Source organism: Lissotriton vulgaris, chromosome 2_1 (assembly GCF_964263255.1).
Source record: "Lissotriton vulgaris chromosome 2_1, aLisVul1.2, whole genome shotgun sequence".
NCBI classification, from domain to species: Eukaryota; Metazoa; Chordata; class Amphibia; order Caudata; family Salamandridae; genus Lissotriton; species Lissotriton vulgaris.
In genome coordinates, this window is record NC_141687.1 from 1,723,935,325 (window position 1) to 1,723,957,803 (window position 22,479).

Consider the following 22,479-nt stretch of genomic DNA (forward strand, 5'->3'; position numbering starts at 1 on the left):
GAAAACACATGCATTCCCATGGAGAGCTTAGGCAAAAAGAAGAAAAGTAGTTCCCTGACCTTGAGCAGTGGAAAGATAGAAGTCAGCCAATCGGAGAGATAGTGAAGAGACTATGCTCCAGGGGAAGCACAGACCCAGTAAAGCCAACCAGTGGTGAGCAATGGGTGGGCTGTAAAGCCCTGTAACATTTTGGTGTACCCACAATGTGTTTTGCAACCAGACAGTGTGTGTTGCCTGGTAGGCTCGACCTAGCAAGCATTGGGAAAGCCAATCGGTCTGGCATTGGCTGCCAGCCTTTTGACTTGTCAATGCTTGTTTTCTCTCGTAATGATTTTTAAAAAACATTATTGTTGGGGAATCTGTTGGGCTGTCAACAGTCTACAAAAACATTGGCTAAAAGCAAAAAGTAAATATTGCTATAACAGTCCCTGGAACTTCAGTGAACTACTATGTGTGTGGATGTGCTCCTTGTGAAGGGGGTAAATGTCTCACTCACAGCGATGTTAGCTAGTTGTTGAAGTAGGCTAATCTTTAACCCATGGTGGATGCTGTAGTGGGCGGAAGAAAAATACGATTAACACAATAAAAGACCAGTGAATGAAAAGGGCTGGCTGAAAGGCTCTACAAGTAAGTATCTTTTTACATATAATTTTAGTAGAATCAAAAGGTCTTGTTAAACACCACATCTAAAAAAAAAAGTGTCAGAATGGCAGGGTCCCTGAATCCAGCAGTACTCTTTGATAAGATAGTCTTTTAGTCATGTTATGTTTTCAAAAAGACCTGTATACAGTGAAAAAGGACATTTGTGTCCAGTAATATGCTTTCCCAATCGGTTGTTTGATTTCTTTGCTAGTAAGAGGGTAGGCACTTCAAGCAAATACAACTAGTTAAAAACAAGTATTCCCAATCATGCTGGTGTGTTTTCAAATTAAAGAACCTTGTAACAGTAAACACGTAACTGTCCCTTTAGGTATTACTGACGTTAAATGATAGAAGTGAGTGAGTGAGGATTTATGAAGCGCAACTTAGCCCAAGGGCATCGAGGCGCATAAAAGATGGAATAGTTGTTAAGGATGTAGGAAAGTGCGCCGACTACAAGTAGGCTTCTGAGAGTAGTATTTTCTTTTTACTTTTTTTTATAAACATGAGAGAAAGATCATTTGAGTTTCGGTTTTCTTACAGATGTGCACCATTGAGCTCAAGTATTGATATTGTCAAGTTCTCAAATTGTGCAACTTGTCTTTAATCCAAATTGATTTCAGTCAGGGTTTGAGGATGGATCTGAATGGTCATCCCAACTGTTACAGCTCTTGAGTGCATATTCAGATTTCAATGCCTAGAAGCATTATCTCATAATCTCAATAAACCTTTTTTACACATAGGAGGATCGTATTTTATCTTTTGAAGCTGCTTAATGCGTGTAAGTTTGGAGTGGGGTGGTATGTGAAGGTTCCTTTTTGTCTAACTCCGGTAGTGTTTAGATATTTGGTAAGGACACTGCAGTCAGTATTCGCATTCCAGGTCTGTTTAATGATGCTCTCTTCAAAATGCTGTGACTTTCATCATAAAGGTAAATTTCTTATATTTTTTTTCAAAATTTTCAAATGAAGGTAAACACACTTTAAACTTTTCAAAAGAACAATAAAACAGGCTTGTGATTTAAAGGATGTGTGCATCACATTTTTTCATCTACCTCGCATGTACTGCTTCTCATTTACTCCTTTAAGGTAAACGCCAATAGTTTACCTTAAAGAAATTTGTCTGTCTCCCCGATTTCTCGTCTCAGTCAGTTAGCACTATGAGCCCTCCATGAGTTCCTGAAATGTATGTGTACAATGTTTATGGAAATCCAATAGCAATAAACATAACATTAACCTGGAGATAAATCTGGCCCTACTAATTGTTCCCATCTATTTTCTGCATTACGTAGAGATTGGTGATCCACAACAAACAATCAGTTATCACATGTGGACTTATTGCACACCATTCCATTTTTCTCCATCCTTATTGCGTTGTCCTTATGTGGTCTTGGGCTGCCAGTATTCTGTTGTGGTTGCTTCCCTCTGGCTTCTCTTTTGGGGTGTTTGTAGAGGCTGGTGGTCCCATTGGGATCCATCATTTTCTGGTGCAGGTAATGGGTTTCACATGTCTGTCCTTGTTAATAGGATTGCCCTCCTCCTAATTTCTTCGGCCAAAGCCCATTTTAATACATCGCTCTCCCAAGTCAGTACTGCAAGGCTTCCGGTTTGGGACAGTGTATGACTATTCATCGTTTTGCCAAAAGCAAGCCCAAAGCTGCAAACTTATGTATTCATAGCCCCTTCGGTCTCGGCACAACAGACAGCAAATGATGCGTGATCGCTGTCTCGGTTTATATCTGTTACGAATTTCAGACTCCTTACTTGTCTCCAGTAGACTGTCAAGGCCTCACATGTCTTTGTAAAAGTGGCTATGCCCGCTCCACACCTTTGGAACCTGGAGGATCTCATGGTATATATTTTTCTTTATATTCAAGGGGGTCAGATATGTTCTGTATATGAAATTGCAATTAATTAGTTCACATACTAGTGCTTCAGATGAAGGTGCAATATTAATTACTGGATGTTCACACATGACCACAGGGCAGATGAGATCACTGAACAAATTAAATGGTGCCCCAGTCCGGGTTTACCAAAGAAAATAGATTTAAGTACATCTTAACAAGTCCGCCACTGACCAGGGAGCCTCGTAGTTACGTAATATCTGTGGATCGATTCAAATTACCGCCATCATAATGAGCCCCTAAATATCAAATCACAAATATGGATTTAGCTGAATATCATTGCAAAAATATTGTGGCTCAAGAATATCGACAGACAAAATATCGTGGTGCAGAATATCAACTTTAGGTAAGTAATATTGATGTAAAAAATATCAAAGTGTTTGATATCATTCGCAAAAATATAGATGTTAAAAATATCGATTTTGTATTAATGTAATTATGTTTGTATTTATTTTGTATGTGTGTGATGCATGTATTTTTGGGATAAGATTTGTTTTTGTTTTTATTATCTGTGTAAAAATGTTAGTAGTTATTACATTTTTTTGTTCTCATTTTGCATTTTTAGTTCCATAGTGGGATGTGGGTTTATAGAGGAATAGGGTGGGAAGTTATTTATTTGCCTCAAATTGTAAAGCGCTCTGATATCCTTCGGGATCAAGTTCGCGCTATATAAAACTTTATAAATAAAAAATAAAAAAATAAGAAGGGCAAATGCTGGGTCTTATGACCTCATGAAGAGTACTCTGATTGAGGGATTTGGACTCACAACTGAGGAATATAGAATTAAATTCAGGGGGACTCACTCAACCCTAAATCAGTCCTGGATTGACTTCGTTGACTACTCAGTTAAGACACTAGATGGATGGTTAACAGGCAATATTGTGCATGATTTCATTGGACTTTACAGTTTGTCCATGAAGGAACATATTTTGAGTAATTGCATTAATGAAAAGTTACATCAACATTTGGTAGACGTCGGTCTAATTTCTCCCCAAGAATTGGGAAAGAAGGCAGACTACTGGGTCAAGATCAGAGTAACAAAAACAGCCACTGGGGGTGACCAAAACAAAGGGGGTTACAATACCTCCCCAGTGGAAATGGGGTGAGAATCCAAAAGATAAAAAGCCAGAGTCTTCTAAAGGGCCCCAAAATCCTGCTCAGGGGGATGGGTCCCAAAACTCTTCCCAGTCCAATAATAGGGACAAAGGGAAGAACTTTGATCCCCTAAAGGCCTGGTGTTTCAACTGTAAGAAGTTGGGACTCTTAACTGGAGATGCTACTTGTCCTAGCATGAACCCCGCTAGTCCTCCAGCTACTACTGGTGTAGTCAGTCTCCTGATGGGATCACCAGTGTGCCCAGAGCAAATGAGGGTCCACATTGAAGCAGTTCTAGTCACTGAGGGAGAAGTTGAGTTTGCCACTTTAGCTGTGTGGCCACCCAACTTAAAAAAGTATTTGCAATACAGCTGGATCAATGGGACTAGAATAGAGGCCCTGTAGGATACAGGTGCCAATGTCACTATGGTGAGAAAGACACTGGTTTCCCTAGAGCAATACTGTTGGACCCGTCTGCTTCTGAGAGTCCCCTCACCACTATGATTTATTTTGTTCCCCTGTACCTCCAAAAATTTGTCGCTTTTTATTTTTGTCTACCAGGACTTTTTGTGTGATTGTCTCATGGGGCTAGATGTTCCTTGACACTCAGTTACTCACGAGGTTTCTGGCACCTATGTACAAGGCACCTGGCGAAACCTGTGAGCCTGGAAACTGAGGTTGACAACCTGTGTGTGTGTTCAAACTTAAAATGGTGGACACATATTTCCCTCATGTGAGTGACTCCCATTGGAGCCTACATGAACTTTGGCCTTTTGAGGTTTTGGCGCCCTTTTGCTTGGCGCGCATTCCTGACAGGAATTCCTTTAGTTTCTTCAGGAACACAAAATGGCTGCTCCAGAACCCCAGGATGGTGGCTCTGAAGGACCAGAAAGTACCTCAAAAGTGCCATGTCATGGGCCTACCCAGAGAAGGTTCTAGAACCTTCTGGCTCGTGCTAGCACCCCAGGGCACTGGCTATATAAGGTCCAGTCCCTGGCGGCCATTGGAGATGAAGATCATTCCTGATTCCTGATTTGACCTTGACAAGGAAGGAGTTCTAGACTGACACCAGATTGACACCTGCCCTGTTGACCCCTAAGGCAGCTGGTGACAAAGGCAATAGTGCAGCTAAGGTTGCTGGCGTTGGATGTGACTGGCGTTCCAGTCAACAGCGTGGGCGGTGACCTAGCGCCTGTAGCGCCTGCCCAGCGACCGCCTTGAATTCCCCAAAAGACTGTGGCCAAGTTCGAGTGCCTCTCCGCCCCCCCGGTGGCTGAAGCGGCTGTGGAAGCGAGTCGCTAGGCGAGAGTGACGTCGCCGCGATCGTGATCCCCCCTGAAGTGCCCCCTTCGTGAATAGCGCCTACCGCGAGGAGCTCGGACGTCTCCGAGCCCCATCTGCGAAGAGCGCCTCCTGCGTGGACCGAAGGTGAGGTGGTGCGCCGGGGCGGGGAAGGCCAGCCTGCATTGGGCGGGACTAGCGAGTCAGCCCCTCCTTGTTGACCCGGGAGCTGAAGCTGTGGGCGGGAACCACCCCGAAGAAGGAAGTCGGAGGGAGGTCTGTGGAGCCCCTGCGAGCCCCGTTGCTGGCTAGAGAAGTACTGTGCTTGACTGCATCGTCCGCTACAGCTGATGTGAGGTGGGCCGTGTGTTCCGCTAAAAGACTGCGGTGTGTGAGAGCTAAACAGCGGCATTACTTTGACTGAACTGTGGAGTTTTTGCGACCTCCCCGGCAGCCCGTTCGTCGTCTTAAGACTCTGAACTGGTGCCGCCAGGGTTCTGAGGGTGAACCAGCCCTGTAGGCGAATATTGACCCCCAGCGCCAAGTATAGGTCCTCTCCCGGTGGCAGCTGAGTGTGAATGAGCTGCTAAATGTATTTCCTTGCTTTCTAGATACACGCGTGTGCATCGAGCGGTTACAAAAGAGTCCCAAAAGTAGTTCTGTATCCCGAGAAGCCTGAAAGCCTGTCGGGCTGTCCAACTAACTGTAAGAGTAATCTCTCCTTTCTCCACACTGGAAAAGTGACTGTATTTAAAAGTGATTAATTGGTGGCAGCGATACCAGTCATTGGTGATAACTAAAGTGATATTTAGTCCAGTCATTATTGTGCTAGACATTGCTGATATTTATTGTGATATTTATTCTGGTCATTGATATTATTTATTCTATTTATTCCAGTCATTGCTAAATTAATATTTATTCTACTGTATTCATATCTGCTATTTATCCAGTGTATTTATTCCTTAGAGTCCAACTATTTATTTATTTATGAGAAACCAGTATTCCATTGAACAAATGCTTACCAGAAATGTAACTGTGAAACCCTAAGTGAATTTGCTACAAACCCAGAGAACTTTTATATAAATGAATCGTATTTTTCCATAACAGTGGTGTGGTGTCCTTCTTTTTGTGTGGTGTACAGGGGGTTATTATCGGGTCCAAGCTGGCTTAACACTATAGCCTTCACCTGCCTAGCCACTCGAGTCAAGCTACCTTCCCCCTTTATGCTGGGCTTGCCCGCGCAGGTCCAACATAAAATTGGTGGCACAGCGGTGGGATTGCGAGCCGTGCTTGTTGTGAACCCCATAATAATTCAGTGTGCCCCACAGGTACACACCCGGAGTTTTCTCCCAGCGGCCCTCTAATTTATCGTTTTGTTTTTTCTAAATTCTTGTCTGGTGGTGGGTGGAAGTGACCCTCAGTTGTCCTTACCTTACAACCTACTTCGTGGTAGTGGTCCACACTTTTCGCTGACGAGATGGAATTCAATATGTCAGAGTTGGAGACCTATACTGTGGCGCAACTCAAGGATTTCTGTCAGGAAAGGGGTGTGTTCGTCAGGCGAGGGGCCAAAAGAGAGGAGCTCCGTACTAGTCTGCGAGCCTGGGTGGAGGCACACATGGAGGGAACGGTGGAGGAGGAGGAATTTGACAGAGATACTGTTGTTGAGGTAGTGACTGCAGGTCCCCCGGGGGTGGGTGAAATGTCAATTAGCCCCAAGGAAACTTCACGGGAGGGCAGCAGTGTATCCTCTAGAGGGTTGTCTGAAACTGAATTGGCCGACAGGAGGGAAGAAAGACATCTGAGGTTAGAGTTGGCTAGGTTGGAGCTGGAAGGGAGGAGGATGGAACACGAGTTCAGGCTAAAGGAACTTGACCTCAAGTCCCGTAACAACACTCCGGAGGGTGTCGAGTCTCAGGAATTTGCCAGGGAGCCCAGACCTCATTTACCTAAGGACGTGGTCGCCAGCTACACTGCTGGAGACGACATTGCTAAATGGCTGACAGCCTATGAGGTCTCCTTAAGAGCCCATGGGATCCATGAGAAGCATTGGGGTGGTGGATTGTACCGGTACATGCCTCCGACAGGTAGGGATGCCTTATTGGCCCTCGACCGGGAGGAACAGGTAAATTACCCCGCCATGAAGGTGGCGCTCATCAGGAAGTTTGGGTTGACCCCCGAGAAATACCGGCAAAGGTTCAGGGGCAGCCACAAGCTGAGCTCACAAAATTGGGTTGACTTCCTGGATTATGCCAAGAAAGCCCTGGAAGGGTGGGTCCAAGGTAGGGAGGTGGAGGACTATCACGGGTTGTATGACTTGATACTCAAGGAACATCTACTCGAGAAATGTCTTCCCGAGCTGAGGCAACACCTGGTAGACAGCAAACTTACTTGCCCCCGTAAGCTTGCTGAGGAGGCGGACGTCTGGGTAAGTACCAGAGTGTCCACGAGGGGGACGGGAGGAGAAACTCAGAAGTCCGGACAGGGCGCTCCCCAGAGGAAAGAGGGGGGAGATAACAAGAAGCAGGAGTTCTCCAAAGGCCCCCAAAATAGCTTTAAGGGGAAAAACACCTTCTCCAACTCTAAGGCTAACCCGCAGAAGAACCCTAATCCTGGCCAGAGTCAGCAGCCAAGGGTTGTCCATTGCTTTGAGTGCGGTGGTATTGGACATTATAAGGGAGACGTGAAATGCCCAAAGAGACCACCCCCTCCCACTGGAGGAAAGGCCCCGGGAGTCGCTAGTGCAGCGCTTGGGGAGGAGATGTCCTTGAGTAAGGGAAGGGAGTGGGCGGGAGTCACCTTAGTGTCCCTGGGTAATCGGGAGATGGTTCCAAAGATCCAGGTGCCCGCGAATACTGCCAAGTATGGGCAATGGGTCACCATCAATGGCCATAGAGGGGAGGCTCTGAGAGATACAGGAGCCAGTGTGACTATAGTTAGGAGTCATCTGGTATCCTCAGAGCAGGTGATTCCAGGCGTACTTCATCCGGCCGCGATGGCTGACGGCCGAACGAGCCACTATCCTGTGGCCGAGGTTCCCTTTGAGTGGGGAGGGGTTGCAGGTTCACTTCGAGTTGCCGTAAGCCCCGCCGTGCCAGTCGATTGTTTGCTGGGCAATGATATGGAGCACAATGCTTGGAAGGAGGTGGAATACCGGACTCATTCTGAGATGCTGGGTACACCTGAATGGGCCTGTGTGAGTACCAGGTCGGCGGCTGCTCAGAAGGAGAAGTCGCGTGGGTTGGAGCCTGGAACAATGGCCCACCCAGCTGCCGAAGAGGGAGCATCTCGAGGACAGGAGGAGCCTGCCTCGGTGTCCGTGCCCCGTGAGACGGATAGGCCACCGGAGGAGGTGGACCCGGAGTCCGCGGAGGAGGACATGGTTCCGTTGGAGGACCTGCCTATCCCTGCCGAGTGGCGAGTGGAAGGAGGACCGTCCAGGGAGGAACTGAGCAAGGGACAGAGGGATTGTCCCACCCTCGAGGGTCTGAGGCAACAGGCTGAAGCCCAGGCAGCAGGTAACCAGTCTGGGAACTATCGTGTTTACTGGGAGGATGGTCTCCTCTACAGTGAGCCCAGGGCACCAGTGCACGGATTATCACGGGCCCTGGTAGTCCCACAGTGTTACCGAGCCTTCTTGCTAGAGTTGGCTCATGAGATTCCATTGGCAGGACACTTGGGTCAGGACAAGACCTTTGCCCGGCTTGTCCCCCACTTTTATTGGCCTCGGATGAGGGTGGCGTCCGACACATATTGTCGGACGTGTGTGTCATGCCAAGCCAGTGGGAAAACAGGGATGAAGCTAAAGGCTCCCCTGGAACCACTTCCCGTCGTTGGCACCCCCTTTGAAAGGGTGGGCATCGACATTGCTGGGCCCCTTGATCCACCGACATCATCCGGTCACAGGTTTATCCTGGTACTGGTGGATCATGCCACAAGGTATCCAGAGGCTATACCTCTGAGAACCATCACTGCACCGGTGGTGGCGAAGGCCCTGATGGGGATCTTTACCCGAGTGGGTTTCCCCAAAGAAGTTGTGTCTGACAGGGGGACCAACTTCATGTCAGCATACATGCGGGCAATGTGGAAGGAGTGTGGAGTGACCTACCGGTTCACCACTCCTTATCACCCACAGGCCAATGGCCTCGTGGAGAGATTCAACAAGACGTTGAAGGGTATGATCAGAAGTCTACCCGAAAGCCTGCGGAGGAAATGGGACGTCCTCCTACCCTGTTTGCTCTTTTCCTACAGGGAAGTGCCACAGAAGGGAGTGGGTTTCAGCCCCTTCGAGCTTCTGTACGGGCACCCTGTACGTGGACCTCTCAGCCTGGTGCGAGACTCCTGGGAAAAGTCTCCCCGGAAAGTCCCCCAGGATGTGGTGAGCTACATGCTGGCCTTCCGAAGCCAAATGGCTAAGTTGTGGAAGCAGGCTTCTGACAACTTGGAAGCCAGCCAGTCTGTGATGAAAGCGTGGTATGACCACAATGCTCACCCGGTGGAGTTGGAGCCTGGCCAGAAGGTGTGGGTGATGGAGCCTGGAGAGCTGAGTGCCCTCCAGGATCGGTGGACAGGCCCCTTTGAGGTGTTGGAAAAGATGGGCAAGGCCACCTATTTGGTGGACGTGAAAACCCCTCGGCATCCGCATCGGGTGTTACATGCCAACCGCCTCAAACCCCACTACGAGAGGCCCGAAGTCACGTTAATCATGGTGACTGATGGATCGGAGGAAGAGGACACTGAGCCTCTCCCCGACCTGTTTGCGTCTCAAGAGAAGGATGGGTCAGTGGAGGGAGTGAAACTCTCACCATCTTTGACTTCTGAGCAGCAGGAGGAATGTCGCCAGGTCTTGGGGTCATTCGCTCCTCTGTTCTCCCTTGTTCCGGGTAAGACCCACCTGTGTACCCATGATGTGGACACAGGAGACAGCCCACCTGTGAAGTCCAAGTCTTACCGGCTGTCTGACAAGGTGAAGGCCAGCATCCGAAGCGAGGTAGCCAAGATGCTGGAGCTAGGAGTCATCGAACCCTCAAGTAGCCCTTGGTCTAGCCCGGTGGTTTTGGTTCCCAAACCTGCGCCACCTGGCACCACGCCCGAATTGCGATTCTGCGTGGACTACCGAGGACTCAATTCGGTCACGAAGACCGATGCTCATCCGATCCCTAGGGCGGATGAATTGATTGACCGGTTGGGAGCTGCCCAATATCTCAGTACCCTTGACCTCACCGCAGGGTATTGGCAGATTCCCATGACTGATGGAGCCAAGGAAAGGTCAGCCTTCTCCACACCTGATGGACACTACCAGTTCTGTATGATGCCCTTTGGGCTCAAGAACGCTCCTGCAACATTCCAGCGACTGGTGAACATGATCCTCACCGGAATGGAGTCCTTCTCAGCTGCTTACTTAGATGACATCGCTGTCTTCAGTAACAGTTGGGAGGATCACTTGCAGCATTTGCAGGCTGTTCTCCAGGCCCTGGAACGGGCTGGCTTAACGATCAAGGCCAGCAAATGTCAGATTGGGCAGGGGTCGGTGGTGTACTTAGGTCACTTGGTGGGCAGGGGAGCGGTGCAACCCCTTCAGGCAAAGATTGAGGCAATCATGGCCTGGAAACCCCCCAAGACCCAGACTGAGGTCCGAGCCTTCCTGGGCCTCACAGGTTACTACAGACGGTTCGTGAAAGGGTATGGCACTATCGTGGCACCCCTTACAGAACTCACGTCCAAGAAGCAACCCAGGAGAGTCATTTGGACGGAGGCTTGCCAGCGAGCCTTCGACACTCTGAAACAAGCATTGTGTAAAGCTCCAGTCCTGAAGGCTCCAGATTTCACGAGAGAGTTCATTGTCCAGACAGATGCATCCGACATTGGCATTGGGGCGGTGTTATCGCAACTCAATGAAGAGGGTCTGGATCAACCCGTGGTCTTTCTGTCACGAAGACTGCTTCCCCGGGAACAGAAATGGAGTACCATTGAGCGGGAAGCCTTTGCGGTGGTCTGGGCACTGAAGAAGCTGCGACCATACTTGTTTGGCTCGCACTTCCTGGTTCAGACAGACCACCGACCCCTTCGTTGGCTCATGCAAATGAAGGGGGAAAACCCCAAACTGTTGAGGTGGTCTATCTCCCTACAGGGAATGGACTTTCGGGTGGAACACCGACCCGGAGTTGACCACGCCAATGCAGACGGTCTCTCCAGGTATTTCCGCCTTAGTGTTGAGAACTCCCAAGGGGTTGGGTAGCTCTCCCCACTTTCAGCTGGGGGGGACGCGTGTTGGACCCGTCTGCTTCTGAGAGTCCCCTCACCACTATGATTTATTTTGTTCCCCTGTACCTCCAAAAATTTGTCGCTTTTTATTTTTGTCTACCAGGACTTTTTGTGTGATTGTCTCATGGGGCTAGATGTTCCTTGACACTCAGTTACTCACGAGGTTTCTGGCACCTATGTACAAGGCACCTGGCGAAACCTGTGAGCCTGGAAACTGAGGTTGACAACCTGTGTGTGTGTTCAAACTTAAAATGGTGGACACATATTTCCCTCATGTGAGTGACTCCCATTGGAGCCTACATGAACTTTGGCCTTTTGAGGTTTTGGCGCCCTTTTGCTTGGCGCGCATTCCTGACAGGGATTCCTTTAGTTTCTTCAGGAACACAAAATGGCTGCTCCAGAACCCCAGGATGGTGGCTCTGAAGGACCAGAAAGTACCTCAAAAGTGCCATGTCATGGGCCTACCCAGAGAAGGTTCTAGAACCTTCTGGCTCGTGCTAGCACCCCAGGGCACTGGCTATATAAGGTCCAGTCCCTGGCGGCCATTGGAGATGAAGATCATTCCTGATTCCTGATTTGACCTTGACAAGGAAGGAGTTCTAGACTGACACCAGATTGACACCTGCCCTGTTGACCCCTAAGGCAGCTGGTGACAAAGGCAATAGTGCAGCTAAGGTTGCTGGCGTTGGATGTGACTGGCGTTCCAGTCAACAGCGTGTGCGGTGACCTAGCGCCTGTAGCGCCTGCCCAGCGACCGCCTTGAATTCCCCAAAAGACTGTGGCCAAGTTCGAGTGCCTCTCCGCCCCCCCGGTGGCTGAAGCGGCTGTGGAAGCGAGTCGCTAGGCGAGAGTGACGTCGCCGCGATCGTGATCCCCCCTGAAGTGCCCCCTTCGTGAATAGCGCCTACCGCGAGGAGCTCGGACGTCTCCGAGCCCCATCTGCGAAGAGCGCCTCCTGCGTGGACCGAAGGTGAGGTGGTGCGCCGGGGCGGGGAAGGCCAGCCTGCATTGGGCGGGACTAGCGAGTCAGCCCCTCCTTGTTGACCCGGGAGCTGAAGCTGTGGGCGGGAACCACCCCGAAGAAGGAAGTCGGAGGGAGGTCTGTGGAGCCCCTGCGAGCCCCGTTGCTGGCTAGAGAAGTACTGTGCTTGACTGCATCGTCCGCTACAGCTGATGTGAGGTGGGCCGTGTGTTCCGCTAAAAGACTGCGGTGTGTGAGAGCTAAACAGCGGCATTACTTTGACTGAACTGTGGAGTTTTTGCGACCTCCCCGGCAGCCCGTTCGTCGTCTTAAGACTCTGAACTGGTGCCGCCAGGGTTCTGAGGGTGAACCAGCCCTGTAGGCGAATATTGACCCCCAGCGCCAAGTATAGGTCCTCTCCCGGTGGCAGCCGAGTGTGAATGAGCTGCTAAATGTATTTCCTTGCTTTCTAGATACACGCGTGTGCATCGAGCGGTTACAAAAGAGTCCCAAAAGTAGTTCTGTATCCCGAGAAGCCTGAAAGCCTGTCGGGCTGTCCAACTAACTGTAAGAGTAATCTCTCCTTTCTCCACACTGGAAAAGTGACTGTATTTAAAAGTGATTAATTGGTGGCAGCGATACCAGTCATTGGTGATAACTAAAGTGATATTTAGTCCAGTCATTATTGTGCTAGACATTGCTGATATTTATTGTGATATTTATTCTGGTCATTGATATTATTTATTCTATTTATTCCAGTCATTGCTAAATTAATATTTATTCTACTGTATTCATATCTGCTATTTATCCAGTGTATTTATTCCTTAGAGTCCAACTATTTATTTATTTATGAGAAACCAGTATTCCATTGAACAAATGCTTACCAGAAATGTAACTGTGAAACCCTAAGTGAATTTGCTACAAACCCAGAGAACTTTTATATAAATGAATCGTATTTTTCCATAACAGTGGTGTGGTGTCCTTCTTTTTGTGTGGTGTACAGGGGGTTATTATCGGGTCCAAGCTGGCTTAACACTATAGCCTTCACCTGCCTAGCCACTCGAGTCAAGCTACCTTCCCCCTTTATGCTGGGCTTGCCCGCGCAGGTCCAACAAATACCTTATTGGAAAATCTTACCCGATCACCATTCCTGAGAGTGTTACTACTAAGCATGCCATGACGACATTAGACTGGGGAGGTGGGCCTTGTTACTGGACTGAAACAGGTAGTGAGTGGTCTCTCCAAAACTTCCAGCTGCCTGTCGGCTTGAAAATGACATGGAGACCTCAGCATTGGCTGAGATAGAATTGAAAACCCATGCAGCAATGCTGGACATCCCTGAGATTGTGTGTGTCAAGACTAGTGAACAAAGCCGAAAGCAGGGTGAAAAAGAAGTTTTGGAGAATGAAACAATGGCCCAACCTTCCAAAAGGAAAGGTAAGAAGACTGGGAAGCCAGCTTCTGAGCAGCCAAAAACCCAGGACCCTCTCGTCGAGGAGAGAACTTGGAAGTCCCAGAGGGAGCTGAGCCCATGGAACTCGACCCTTAGCAGGTTAAGCTTTTAGGCCCAGGGGGACCCACTAGGGAAGAGCTGTGCCTTGGACAGCAGACATGAGGCAGCAAGCTGCTGCACAGGAAAATGGTACCCACAGAGCCTATTGGGCGGAGGGACTACTGTACATTGAGGCCAGAAACCCCAACCCTGGAGCCACTAGGAGAGTGGTAGTACCTCAGAAGTACAGGGAATTCTTACTCACTTTTGCTCATGATATCCGCCTAGCTGGACATTTGGGCCAAACCAAAATTTGGGAAAGGCTAGTTAGCCACTTTTACTGGCCCCATATGTCTCAGAAGGTAAAGGAGTTTATCAGTTCCTGTGTCATCTGTCAAACCATTGACAAGACAGGTAGACACCCAAAGGCCCCCTTAATTCCACTACCAATTGTTGGGGTTCCCTTTGAAAGGATAGGTGTGGACTTAGTGGGTATATTTGAACCTCCCACAGCATCAGGCGACAAATTCATACTGGTGGTAGTGGATCATGCCACCAAGTTTACTGAGGCAATTCCCCTTGGGACTACTACAGCTCCTGCATTAGGCAATGTCCTCATTGGTGTCTTCACCAGGGTAGGGTTTCCTAAGGAGGTGGTTTCAGACATAGGATGAAACTTCAAGTCTGCTTACCTAAAACATATGTGGAAAGAGTATGGAGTGCAGTACAAGCTTACTACACCCTATCACCCACATACCAATGGTCTTGTTGAAATGTTCAACAAGACATTTAAGGGCATGATTATGGGGCTCCCTGAAAAGCTCAAAAGAAGATGGGATGTCCTCTTACCATGCTTGCTTTTCACCTACAGAGAGGTGCCTCGAAAGGAAGCAGGGTTTTCTCCCTTTAAACTTCTGTTTGGCCATCCTGTTAGGGGACCACTCTGTCTTGTAAAAGAGGGTTGATGGAAGCGTCTCCAAGAACCCTAACAAGATATTGTACTAAACTAAAGATCCAGAAGGGCAGAGTACATGGGAAAAGCTTCCAAATGCTTCCAAAAATCAGCCAGGAGCTCCAGAAGCACATCTAGGACCAAAAGGCTGCACTGGTGGAATTCTAACGAGGGCAAAAGGTGTGGGCTTTGGAGCCCTTGGCACCTAGGGCTTTCCAGGACAAATGGTGTGGCCCTTACCCCATCTTAGAAAAGTGAGGTCACCTATTTGGTCGACCTGGGCACAAGCAGGACCCCCAAAAGGGTGATCCATGTGTCCTCTTACCATGCTTGCTTTTCACCTACAGAGAGGTGCCTCGAAAGGAAGCAGGGTTTTCTCCCTTTAAACTTCTGTTTGGCCATCCTGTTAGGGGACCACTCTGTCTTGTAAAAGAGGGTTGATGGAAGCGTCTCCAAGAACCCTAACAAGATATTGTACTAAACTAAAGATCCAGAAGGGCAGAGTACATGGGAAAAGCTTCCAAATGCTTCCAAAAATCAGCCAGGAGCTCCAGAAGCACATCTAGGACCAAAAGGCTGCACTGGTGGAATTCTAACGAGGGCAAAAGGTGTGGGCTTTGGAGCCCTTGGCACCTAGGGCTTTCCAGGACAAATGGTGTGGCCCTTACCCCATCTTAGAAAAGTGAGGTCACCTATTTGGTCGACCTGGGCACAAGCAGGACCCCCAAAAGGGTGATCCATGTGAACCGCCTTAAGCTTTTCCATGACTAGGCTGACATCACAATGCTGATGGTGACTGATGAGGATGAGGAGACAGAGTGAACCTCTCCCTGACCTCCTCTTTTACAGCCCCAAAGATGGGTTGTGGATGGAGTTCGCTATTCAGACACCCTCTCTGCCCAACAGTAGGCTAACTGCAAGCAAGTCTTACAGCAGTATGCTAAGATCTTTTCTCTAACCCCTAAGCATTACAAACTGGTGTACCCATGATGTGGACACTGGGGACAGTGTACCTGTCAAGAATAAGATCTATCAACAGTCTGATCAAGTTAAGGAGAGTATCAGAGCTGAAGTCAGCAAGGGGCTGGAGTTAGGGGTTATTAAACCCTCTGCAAGCCCCTGGACCAACCCAGTGTTTCTAGTCCCCAAACCGTATCCACAAGGTGGAAAGAAAGAAATGAGGTTCTGTGTGGACTATAGAGGGCTTAACTCTGACACCAAGATAGATGCCCACCCTATCTCAAGACCTGATGAGTTGATAGTCAAATCGGGTACAGCCAAAGTTCTATGTACCTTTGACTTAGTTGCATTGTACTGGAAGATTGGCATGGCACCAGGAGCAAAAGAAAAGACAGCTTCTTGCACACCTGATGGGCTTTATAAGTTTACTGTTCTGCCTTTTGGTTTAAAGAATGTCCCTGCCACCTTCCAGAGGTTGATGAATCAAGTCATTGCTGGATTGGAGGCGTTTAGTGCAGCATATCTAGATGATATTGCTGTCTGTATCTCCACCTGGTAGGATCACCTGATCCACCTGGGGATTGTTTTAAAAGCCCTACAAAATGCAGGCCTTCCTATCAAGGCAGCCAAATACCAGCTAAGGCAGGAAACAGTTGTATACTTGGGCCACCTTGTTGGTGAAGGCTGGCCTGGACTGGGTAGCTCCAACAACCCTGACTCAAGTCAGGGCACTCCTAGGCTTGACTGGGTACTACAGGAGTTTTGTGAAAGGGTATGGGTCCATTGTGACACCCCTCACAGAACTCTCCTCCAAGGAGATGCCCAAAAAAGTAAACTGGACAGTTAGCTGTCAAAAGGCGTTTGACACCCTAAAAGATGCAATGTGCTCAGTATCAATTCTTAAGGCTCCAGACTATACCAAGAAGTTCATTTTGCAGACTGATGCATCTGAACTAGGGATAGGAGCGGTCCTCTCCCAGACCAATGATAAAGGTGAAGACCAACCTGTTGCTTTTATAAGCAGGAGGTTACTTCCCAGGGAGCAGCATTGGAGTGCCATTGAGAGGGAGGCTTTTGCTGTGGTTTGTTCCCTGAAGAATCTGAGACCATAGTTGTTTGGTACTGTCTTCATAGTTCAAACATACAGACCTCTCAAATGGCTAATGCAAATGAAAGGTGAAAATCATAAATTTTTTAAGTGGTCCATCTCCCTACAGGGAATGGGTTTTATAGTGGAACATAGACCTGGGACTGCCCATGCCAATGCGGATGGGCTTTCCAGGTTCTTCCACTTAGACAATGAAGACTCTAGGGAAAGGTTAGTCTCATCCTCTTTCGTTTGGGGTGGGGTTTGTATAGGAAAGTACTCTCTTTTTGCATGGTTGCCCCCACATTTTGCCAAACTGTTGATGTACTCTGAGTGTGACCTGGGTTCTTGCCAACCAGGTACCCAGAGCCTATGTTCTTCCCCAAAACTGCATTCCGAGAAAACACAATTGGCACTTTTTGGCCACATGTCAGTCCATTGTAAATGGTGCCATAGGTACATAGGAAACTGTGGTCAGGCAGGCCTCTAAGGACTGAAGCACTTATTGTGCCACCCTTAGAGGCTATATATATATATATATATATATACACACATACACATCCACATCCACCCCACCCACCCCCATATTGCAGGCTGTGTGTTTTGTGCAGAAAAAAATGAGTCAACATGGCACACATCCCTGAGTGGCAACACAGTAAAGCACCCCTGGGTCTTAAGTGAGAAGGGAGGGAGTGCAGAGGAATCCCTTTTTATAGGACATTATCCCACATCCATCCGTGTGTGGCATGCTTCATCATTGGGTACCTACTCGCCCTGCAAACCTAGTCGCAGTGCTGGCTACAGCCCCCTCTTTGAGAGGGAGGAGCTCAGGGATGTTTTTGCAGTATGGCAAAGAGGTATACTCAAATGCTTCAGATGAGCAGGGCGTGGAGGCAGTGTAAAAGGAGAGTGAAAGTGAGAGATACTGTCCTTTAAAAAGGGATTCCTCGCACTCCCTCCCTTCTCGCTTTAGACCCAGGAGTTCTTTACTGTGTTTCCATATTTGATCAGAGGGTATTCACCCCCTGTTGATCGGTAAATCTCTTCAGGCCTCTTTTGTGTGTTTTGACAGATCCATGTGTGCCATGCTTATAACCCACTGCCCTGGCATAGGTCAACCACCCCGCTAGGTGGGTGCACTATACCAGTGGTGAGGCTACATGAGCCCTGTACCCCTACAGTGTCTAAGCCAATTCCTAGACATTGTAAGTGCAGTAATGCCATTAACAGTATATGGTACTGGAAGTTTGTCATTACTAACTCCACCGCATCATAATGTCTTTACTAAAAAACCTGGAAGTTTGGTATCAAACTTCTCAGCACATTAAACCCACACTGATGCCAGTGTGGGATTTAATGAAAAATGCACTTAATGATGCTCCCTGAAAAACTATCCATCACTAGTGTCCTGGCTGTGTGGCTGCTTGCCAGCTCCACGACCAGACATGTTTCTAGACTCAAGGGTCGAGAGCCTGATTCTCTCGGGGGTCTGAAACAATGCACATCCTGGGATAAGTTGCCAAGCCCCCTCCTCCAGGTTGGGCAGGGTCCACAAAGGGGAAGATTCAAAGGCTTGCCACTTTTGTGAGCTACTCCAGTCATTTGCTGCTTCTAGCAACTGGCCTCCACCGGTTCTGACCACCACTGTGGGGGGAGAATCAGCGGGAAAACCAAGTGAGGAAGGGAGGTGTGCACACCTTTGCCAACCCCACCTCTCAGGTGGAGGAGGGGAGGTGAAGCACATCTCTCAGTCCCCACCATCTTGCAGATGGGGGAACCCAGCCAACCAGAGAAGGGCAAATGCCCCCCTCCCACTGGAGGGTGGCATAATAGGGTGCATACCCACCCCAAGGAAGGGACAATTTTGTCCCGACTTTTACTTGCATGTAACATGCCTAAATCTAGTATTATGGGGAAACCCTGAACCTTGCCTCCTCATACAAGAACTAACCAGAAGAAGAGAAGAAGGACCAAAGAAGCTGAGCTAAACTAAGAAGAGGCGGACGCCAACTGACTTGGCCCCAGTCCTACATGCCTTTCCCCACCTTGAACCTGCTCCAGCAAAATCCTGGTTTGTTCTGCAGCCAGCAGTCCTCAAGAACCCTAAGGATCTGTCCTGTCTTCCTAAACTAAGACCATGTCTCCTGTGAGCACTGAATTTGCTCACCCACAGACTCTGGCTCCAGCCAAATTCTCGGGCTGGCATCACTCTGCACCCGACGCCCTCGGCGGGAGTTTGAGTGGCCCAAAACCACGAAGAGGTCTCCCCGGTGATCCTGTCCTGGGATCTGGTGATCTCTGACCTGCCTCTAATCGCCAATCAACATCTGCAGCCCTTTTCTGGAGGATCACCCCGACAGCGACCGGAGCTGGTAAGAAAACCAGACGCCTAAAGACACCCCTGCATCCGATGTCCCAAGGACTTGAGAGGCCCAACCAACGGTGTTCAAGCATCCCCAGGCATCCCAACTTACCATAATCAAAATAAGCTTTATTCAAAAATACATGTCATAAAAGCATTGTACATAAAGTACTGTTTAAAAGAATAAAACAGCGAGTTTAAAATATTTTTTTATAAACTTGCTAATAATCATAGCAGAAAATGTATTCAACCTATTTGTTTAGGATAAAATAAGTTCATAGGATAAGATAGCAGCATGAGTAATTACAAGTAGCCAAGACATTAGTGTCTTTAAAAAAAAACGCCAAACCTTAGTTATAGGGAGCTAATATTACGTCCACAAATGGCATGATTCCAAGTTCAATTGTTCACAGTCAATAATTGTAATCTTATAGTCCACTTCCATCTCAGAAACTTGGCCACAGGAATTGCATAGCGGGCTCATGAATCAGTGCGCAAGATTCTCAAGGCGGTGCTGCTTTGTCTAATACCCAAGTTCCTACACATCTGGACAAGCCATACTTTGCTGGGACCAAAACAAGCGGGTCAAACAAACAATACATGAGAGTATGTTTCTTCTTGGTCAATACAAATAGGGCATTTGTTGTCGCCTAGTGTGGCCCATTTAGCGGTAAAAGACTTTAGTAGTAGGCAGCTCACTCTGAATTGGAAATACAGTTTGTAATTGATGTGTTTTAAAACTGCGTCCCAGTAATGCTCGAGACTCAGCCAAGATTTAATTGTGAAAAAGTTCTCCGTCAGCATTGTACAGTCACTTTTTCTGAAGTTGTTTTGTTAAATCAGTTCCCAATATTTTTTCTTGATTATATCTCTTGATGGGTACTGAGTGCTAAGTGGCTTTTCCCAAAGGTACAACAGTCCCATTCTCGCCAGGGCACATCTGATATCACAAAGCCAGCTGATTTTATGGAAATTATCTGCCTCAATAATCTCTCTAAGCCCGTCTGCAAAGGTAGCCAGTTCCGGGGTGCACCAAATTCTGCACCAGTATAAAATAGGGCGTAACCTAGAAAAGATCTGCCCATGCTTTCCTACCTAGATCATTCAACAAAGGCAGCATAGGAGTGCTTTGTGGTAAGTTGGTAATTTCTTGAAAGAACCTATTTTCTGATGTGGCTAGCTGTGTGAGTTTCTCAAAACCCTATAGCTCTGCCCCAAATAAGACGTAGCTTACTACTTTCACACAGCACCGGATTAACTGGCTTGGTCAGAGATGTTTTAAATTCATAGCTTAGAACACCGGCTAATTGACGGTGTTTCAGTGTCATGATATCAATGTGTGGCCTTTATCTCATTTCCTTCAGCAGTATACATGTTCTAGGGTTGTCCCATTGAAAATTAGTTTACTCCTAAATGTCCTGTGCTGTTTAAAAGTCATAAACTTAGCTTTTGCTGCATTGATTTTTAAGCCTCGTAAAGAGCACAAATTTTAAAAATGTTTCAACACACTGTAAACCACTGGGAGTTTTTGAAATAATAATTGTGTCATCTGCAAATATTACAATTGTGATCTTTTTACCTCCTAACACTGTGTTTCAGTAGGGATCATAGTTAAAAATTTGGCAACTCCATTAATAAAAGAGTAAAATATTGTGGGTGCCATCACACACCCTTGGCGGACTCTCTTCTCTACAGGAAAAGGATCTGTTCTGTTCCCCTGTGAGCCCCATAGTATTTTTGCAAACTTTTCTTATGGAGACAGGAAATTAGAGAGAGCAAGTCCATAGACATCCCAACTTACCTCCCCAACCAGTGGTCCCTCCAGAGGATCTTCGTCCCCGAGCCTGCAGTCTTTGTTGCAACCAGAGAATCCCCTTTGAAATCAACAGGGCACCCTCCTGCACCCAGCCGCCCTTGCGCCCTCTGGGTGTACTTTGGGTGCTAACTTGGATCCCCCTTTGCCTTGAGCATATTGCCAGGAGTTTTGCTCCCACAACCGTGTGGCCTGCTCGTAGCAGCCACCAACTGTAGGCCCCAGTCCCCCGTTGGATAACATTGGACCCCAGCACTGCAACCGGCGCCCTAGTGCCGCTGAGGGTGCATCCTCGACCCTAGGGGACCCCTGGTTCTAACCTCAGAATACTAACTCCCAGAAATACGTACTTGCCTGCAAACCATTAACTTCATTTCCTCCCATAGGATTGCATTGACTGCTTTTCTTGTGGAGTTGGTTTTTATGAAAACTTGAAAAACTGCAAATAAACTAAAAGTGAATTTCTTACCTTTTGTCTAGGAAATGTCTCAGTGGGATATTAAGGCATATCACAGTGATCAGTCCCCTCTATCTTGAAGATGAGGGTACTCAGCTAATTAGATAGAGGCTCATGCCCCCCTCCCACTGGAGGGTGGCATAATTGGGAGTGTACTCACCCCAAGGAAGGGGCCCGCTAGTCCCAACCTGCACACCTCTGTAACACCCCTAATTGTAGTGTTTACGGGTGACCCTGACTCTTGCCTCCTCAGATTCGAGGAAGAAAGAAGGACACAGGAAGAAGGGACACCAACTGCTTTGGCAACAGCCCTACCAGCCTGCCTCAACTCTGACCTGCCTACAGTGAAACCCTGGCATGTCAAGCAGCTCCCCAGAACCCGGAGGACCTTCCCAGCACTCATCTGAATGACTCGGTCTCCAGTGAGCACTGGATTTGCTCCATAAAGGCTCCAACACAGAAACCGGATCCAGGCGTCTCCGCGGTTCTACATCACTTTGCACCTGAGGCCCATGACCTGAGTAGCCCAACACCAAGAGGATGTCTACCCAGCGATCCTGACCCAGAATATGGTGATCCCCAACCCACCTTGAGCTCCAGACCAACGCCTGCAGCCTCAACCTGAAGAGTCCCCCCTGACCAGAGCTGGTAAGAAGATCCAACGCCTCAAAACACCTCTGCACCCTAGCCCCACGGCCTTGGGTGACCCAATTGATGGTGTCCATGCATCCTTCAAGAACCCAACTCGCATCTCATGCCGGTGGTCACCTTCAGGAAACCTCCTTTCCTGAGCCTGCAGCCTCTTGTTTAAACCATAGATCTCCATTGCTGGTGGTGTGTGTGCCTGGTAGAAACGTGCACTGACGGCTGTTGGTATGTGTGCCTGATGGAAGTGTGCACTGATGGCTGGTGGTATGTGTGCCTGGTGGAAGCGTTCACTGACATCTGGTGGTGTGTGCGCCTGGTGGAACTGTGCACTGATGGCTGGTGGAAGCGTGCACTGATGGCTGGTGGTATGTGTGCCTGGTGAAAGTGTGCACCAACTGCTGGTGGTGTGTGTGTGCCTGGTGAAAGCATGCATTGACGGCTGGTGGTGTGTGCCTGGTGGAAGCGTTCACCGACAGCTGGTACTGTGTGACGGCTGGTAGTGTGTGTGTGCCTGGTGAAAGTGTGCACAGACGGCTGGTTGTGTGTGTGCCTGGTGGAAGTGTGC